Genomic DNA, 6,956 nt, shown 5'->3' on the forward strand with positions numbered 1-6,956 from the left:
AAGGTTCAGAGTCAGACAGTCAGTAAGTACAGCTTCCTCAATAGAAAACCAGAAACTCGTGTCAGAAACATTAATCAAACGGGCTCTCCCATGAACCGAGGTCAGATGCTGACTCCTTGCTCCTTCACAACTCCCAGCTGGGAAACATGAGTGGTGACACGGTGGAAGGATTTGTAGCCACTGGGCACTTTTTAAGAAAGCTGCTGGGCTGGGCATACAGCTCAGTTGGTAGATGACTTGCCTCACATCCACCAGGCTCTGGGTTCAATCTCCAGCATCCCAAAAAAAGCTGCTCAAGGTAAACACACTAGACTCTCCTCTGAGAAGGAGGACATATCACCTGCTCTCTTCAGGAAACACCTCAGAGTTCTGAAGTTCTCACATGCCACTCATGTCCTCCATGGAGTATCTGAACCTGCAGCTAGCTAACAGAACATCCCCTCGTGAACAGGAATCCCAGGGCCCAAGGGAACACACTCTGTAGAAGACCATGATACTGACCAACTACTCAATCGTTCCATTACCAATCTTCCTGATGGTGCAAAACCTCACCTCACTGAGCCCTTGGTACCCAAGCCAGGGTCCCTGCCCTGGCAATAAACTCACCAACACTGTGTGGCTTGACACCTGTCCCTACACCAACGTGTCCCCAAATCAACTGACTTTGGAGTCAGCTGAGCAGATCTGCAGCAGCATCAGATACAACATGGTGGAAGACATGCATGGAGAACCAAGGAGCTTCCCACCACACAGACCACACAAGGCAATTTAAAACTGACTGAAAAGCTGAGCTACTCTTCATGAAGTGATAGAGGAAATGGACTCGTGATGCATCCCAAGGAAGATGAGAGCACTTGACCCCAGGCCCACTGCCCACCCACGTTCTAAGGCCTGGTGTAATATGAAAACACAGTTCCCTCCTTTCAAAACTCACAGGACCTCAGAACTACAGCAAGAAGGACTGGCATGACTGCAGCCCTTGTACCTCTTCACTACCTAACTCTGCATTTTGGCAGAGTTGATGATCTTCCTGCTCAGGGCACAGTCCACCCAGTTGGTTCCAAGTCCTGAACAGGTTGGTGTTCAGTAACCTGAAGAAATTCTTTTAAAAAATTATATGTAATTCACATGCCATAAATACCACCATTTCAAAATGCAAAATTCTGTTATTTTTAGTATATTCCTACAGTATATTCTCTAAATAAAATACAAAATAGGGCTGGGCATGTGGCTCAGTGGCCCAGTGGACCTGAGTTCAATTTCTGGGAACATAAGGGCCATCTCAGCCTCCAGAGAAGGCCAGTTTCTCTGTACCTTTGCTCTGCACCAGCCGCTGGAAGCCGCAGACCTGGCAGATGCTCTGCACCCACTTACGCAGGTCCTCATTTGTCTGTGCCACAAGGTAAAAGGTGCGATCCCTGGTCTGAATGTCGAACACAAAGCCACGTGGCAGCCCCTTCTCATGAAAGGTCACGTAGGCATGCACCTGCTCACAGAGGTCCAGGCTGATGATCCGCAAGGGCTTCCTGGACTGGTCGTGCTTGTAGTATTCCAGGACAGCTGGGTCACTGCCTTCCTGGCTGTTCCTGAGGACGAACCAACGTCTCCTCCAGGCCTGAATCCCACCAGGAAGGAGTAAAAACAAGTAAGAAATTCACTCATTATTTCAAAGGTTTTTGTCCTAAAGTTGATTTTGAGACAAGGTCTCCCTCAGTTGCTCAGGCAGTCCTGGGGTTGGTATTCCTCCTGCCTTCTGAACTGCTGGGATTCCAGTCGTGGTCACCACCCACCATGCCAAGGGCTTCCACATTTTCCTGGGTCTCTAAGTTAAGGCTAGGGAGTGTGGAACCTGCAGTCGGCTCATGGTACCAAACCTCTCCTCTCCTAGAAAAACAACACAGGCTTGACATTGATGGAATGGTCCTCTCCAGCTGTGGCCCAATTTCTCTAGTCCTCTTCACAGGAAAACCATTTCCTACACTACCAGTCCTTTGAATGACAATGAACTTTTCATCACAAAGATGAATACCAAAGGAAACTGGCAAACATTTTTCAATTTCAAAAAGATAAGAGCTCTCATAATCCCCCATCCATTGGCAATACTCTTCAGAATAAAGAGGTGAGGGAGACATTTCCCAGTGAGGGCAAACAGATGACTTGCCACCAGCAAACCTGTCCCAGGGAAGGGTCAGAAGAAGTCTCTGTGCAGAAAGGACTGATGAGAGGAGGGACTCGCAGGAAGAAAGCACCCGGCAAACAGAAGTGTATGTTGACATAACAGGCACTCCTCCACAGGTCTTATGACTCTGGTTTGATGATTAAGGCAAAAGCCACCACACCATTTGATGTAGGAAAAAACTTAGGACCAGGAAACATGGAGCAAAGAAATCCCTATGGAATTCACATCAAGACTTTTTGGACAAAACAACATCACTGCCAACTTTGTATTGATAAGGCACAAGAATGACAACAGCTAAAATAGTTTAAAAACAAGAATAAGCTGAGGAGTTGGTCCACCAGACTTCCAGACTCATCCCATCTCCACAGTCATAAACACCAACCAGAGGTAGAGAGACAGGGTCAATAGACTGAAAAAGAGCACCAGGAGAGCCAGAGAAATGTGCCAGACAACTCTGCACAAAGCCAAGAGAGCCATTCAGTGAAGGAAAGGCAGCTTGGTCCACCATGGGTATCAGGGGCAACAGACATCATCCACTAGCCGAAAGGAAATGAGCTAAGTCACAATCCTAAGTCACAACTATTAAAGTGGGCCACGGACCTGAGAGAAAACACAACACAGAGGCACAGGGTGTTGGTCAGCTCCTCGTCACTGTGACCAAGATACCTGAGGAGGGCAACTCTGAGGAGCAAGGGCTCATTTTGACTCAGGGTGTCAGGGTGTGGTCAGCCAACTCCACTGCAGAAACCTCCTGCTGAATGAGCATGAAAGAGGAAAGGTGCTCAGCTCTTGGCCTCCAGGAAGCAGGCAGAGAGAGAGAGACAGTAAGGGACATTACAGTCCTCCAGGCCCCACCCTGGGACCCACTTTCTACAGACAACCTGACATGCTTCTCCTTTTCAACACCTCCCATGACTTCCACTCCAGTCATTAATTTATGTTTTATTGTTGGTACTGGAGATGGAAACCAAGGCCTCACACACGCTGTGCTGGTGTTCTACAAGAGCTATAAACCAGCCTGCTCCATGCAAATTATCAATCTATTAGGAGGGTTAACCCACTGGTGGAAGTCAGGGCCCTTGTAATCCAGACTTTTCACCTCTTAACACCTCAGCACTGCCACCTGAGCTTTGGGGAACATTCTAGACCCAAACCATGACATTTATGAAAACAAAACTAAAGTAAATGGGGAAATCTTTAGAATCTATGGTTAAGCAAAACATTCCCAGATTTGACAATGAAATGAAACCTAGAAAAGGGAAGATGAATACATTAACAAACTTCTGTTCAGTGAAAGTCCTGATTCAGTGGATAAAAATATAAGTTACAGACTGAATGAACATGCCTGTCATTCCAAAAATGTGGGAGGCTGAGATAGGAGGATGGCCTAAGGCTCAATTCAAGGCCAGCCTCCACAACTTCCTGAAACCCCATCTTAAAAATTAAAAATATGTATACTGAGGATGTAAATCATTTGTAAATTGCCCTAGGGTTCAATTCTCAATACCCCCCCCAAAAGAAAAAAAGAAAAAAAAATATAAACTCCACTTTGAGCAAAGTACTTCTGTTTTGAATATATAAGATATTCTCAAAACTCAACATAAAACAAAAACAAACAATCCTTAAAGAAAAAGGCAAGACTTGAGGGCATTATGCTCAAAGAGAATACAGTCACAAGGAATGTGTTCAATGTACTTTGCCATAGGATTCCTGAACTAAGATGAGTGGGTCAATGGTCAAGCCATGAGATGGGTCCATCCATGGACCAGGATACCACTTAACAAAGAGAAAATGCACTGCTGACACACAGCAGCTTGGACAAGTCACCAGAGTCTCATGCTGAAACATCTGAAAGGAAACAGGATAAAACTAGAAGGCCCTGCTCACAGGATGAAAAATACTGAAATAACAAAGTTGAATGGCCCAAGCGCAGGGCCAACAGCAGCTGTGAACCACTGGAAGTGACCACCAGGGCATGGACAAGAGGGCTGGACCCTGCTCCCTGCTGAAACCTCAGCCTGATCTTCCGTGGTAACTCTGGCACCCCGCCCTGGAAATCCACACTTCGCCTCCAAAACCCTCCATGTGAACTTTGAAAGTGGCTGCGTTTCCAGGGAGGCTGGCGGGGAAGAGTGTGTAGAGAAGGCGCCTGGCCCCACCTACTGTCCGCCCATTCCCCAGCACCCAGTACCCGCCTGCACTCACACAGAGTCGCAGCTTCTTCTCTGGGGGCGATTTCTTCAGCCAGCCAGAGTGCACCAATTGGCTGCTGTCCATGCTGCCCGCGGTGGTAGACCTGAGCGCAGAGCCAGTTGCAGAGGCTGGGAGAGGAGGCCTGGGCATGCTTGTGTGCTCACTAGCCACGGAAGTCCTCGGCACCTCGACCCCCTGGCCAGCTGCCTCATGCACGTCTAGAGACCTCCAGGCCTGCCACGGAAATGACCCCTTCCCTCCGAGGAGGAGGGGGCGATGCTGAAGGCCCCCTGAGCCTCCAGGGGTGGGGTGGAGTGACTCTGCATTTTCTAAGCCATCTGAATGTTAACCTAGAGTACCCGTACAACATGAGCACCATGTAACAGCTTAGACAGCTGCATGGTCTGGCTGGGGCGGAGGTGTGTGATGAAGTCAGGTGCACCCAATCCATCTTTCCCTAGACGCTGGTCTTCTGCATACCCGTGGACACTTTTGCAACATTTTTGCAACCATCAAGACTGACGGTTAGTGGGGGATAGGTCACATTATTTCAGAAGCTCCTCTGGGTCTAATTTCCTTAAACAAAAAGTCCTGGATTGTTGATTACAATTCCATGTGGAAACAGAGAGTCTTGGAGGGATAGTGTGGCCCATGTCTTCTGTGTTCACATTCTCCTTCTCTGGCCCTCCCACCCGCAATGCTACTGTGAAGTGAACCTCCATTTGCCATCTATTTTAGTATTTAAGGGATTGAAATGAAGCCAAGAGAATTCTTTTTTAACAGAGTAGGGAGGTCTGAACTGACCCAATGAGACAAACACCATTTGCAACCTGCAAAGCTGACTTTGTAACCAGTTGAGTTTTTGTTTTTGAACCTTGCATCTCTTTTCTGATTGTAAATGCCTCCTGATCCTCTGGCCCTATTCTTCTGCTTTTGTGCTGCTGGATTGTGAATTGTTCTTAAAAAAAAATCTTGTTCAATAAATTGCTTTGCTTCACTTGGTGAAGTTTCTTCATTTAAAAATCACTTTTGGATGTTTATTATTTTATTTTTTGCCGACCTTTCCCATCTCTCCTCCCTTCTCTCTGCAGCTTGTGGTAACTACTAGTCTACTCTGAACTTGTGTTATTCTTCCTTAATGCCGCAGTCTGGCTGGGCACAATTCAGGAGCCACTTGTCAAAAGAAACTAACTTTATTTTTAGAACTACAAAGGCCAAACAAAACAGCTCCTCAGGAAAAAACCCTCAGAGCCCAACTGCCACCACCGGCTTCCACAAGCCTCTCTCCCCCACACCAGCCTCTCCACCTCCTGCTCTTGAGGCCCATAGGCTGGGTTTCATGGGCGGAGCCAAAGAAGTCCCCCAATGAGCATCACCACACAGGAGCCAATTTATCAGCTGGCAGCTGGAAGATTGCTGGCAGCTGGAAGTTTGCTGGGGCCCCTTTGGCTGTGGCTCTCAACATCTCCCCCTCTCTGTTTAAACAACAAGCATGTGGCTTGGGGACCGTGCCTGCCTTAGGTTGTCCAATACTACATATGGTCCTTACCCGTCTTCGGATGAGCTGACCTCAGGGCGTCAGCCTCCTGTCTTAGGTTGGTACCATTGTAATTGGATCTTACCCGTCATTGACTACCGGTCCAGTATACAGCCACACCTGTGGAGAGGTCTTTGTACCAGGGGGGTGGGGGGGTGTGGGGGGTGAGGTTCTTTGCCTCACCTCTGTTGGCCCCAAAATTTTAGCTGAACGATTAGATATTTTTAGAATTTAATCATCTAAATGAACTTTGGAGTTTTACACAAAGTGCTCACTTTTTAAAGAAATCATGTTGGGATTTTAAAAGAACATGTATGAAGCTGTACAAATTAATTTGGAAAAAAACACATTGTAACAAATATATATATTCCTTATTACTCAGCCATAAAGAAAAATGAAATTGTGGCTTTTGCTGGAATGGATGTGTTATGGGGAGGCACTCCAGGAAGCACACTAAGTTTGAATTTCAAATCAAAAGAGAGTTTTATTTACCTGGCCAGGGACTGTCACTCACCACAGAGACTCAACCTCTGTGGGAGGACAGCAGCTTTCTGGCCCATCCAAGAAGAATATAAGCACAAAACCTACAACTTAGTAACTTGCTGATCGTCATGTAAGCTAGCCAATCACAGAAATTAAAACATTAATATGAGGGACCTGTGGGCTCTAGGCAGGACTGGAAATTTCCAGTCAGCAAGCAAGTGATAAACAGAAGCACTAATAAGTATCTGAATAAGAAATAAACATATAGAAATAAATGTTTTTATGTATGTTTTTTATGTATCACAACCAGTTAGGAAAAAATGCACAGGTAAAAACATTGCCTTCATAACAGCTACAGCAAATTTATAATACATTAAAAAATTTTATTGATCCATAAAAAAATTAAAAATCTTTTTGCTGAGATGTTTAATAGACCACAAGTCCTCATAGGAGGGAGGGCACAGGTCTGGAGAGGAATGCCGTAAATATTTGGTTTTTGCTTAGTTGTAACAGGGCCTATGTTGCCCAGGCTGGCCTTGAACTCCTGGGTTCAACTGATGCTTT

Source organism: Urocitellus parryii, unplaced genomic scaffold, assembly GCF_045843805.1.
Source record: "Urocitellus parryii isolate mUroPar1 unplaced genomic scaffold, mUroPar1.hap1 Scaffold_105, whole genome shotgun sequence".
NCBI classification, from domain to species: Eukaryota; Metazoa; Chordata; class Mammalia; order Rodentia; family Sciuridae; genus Urocitellus; species Urocitellus parryii.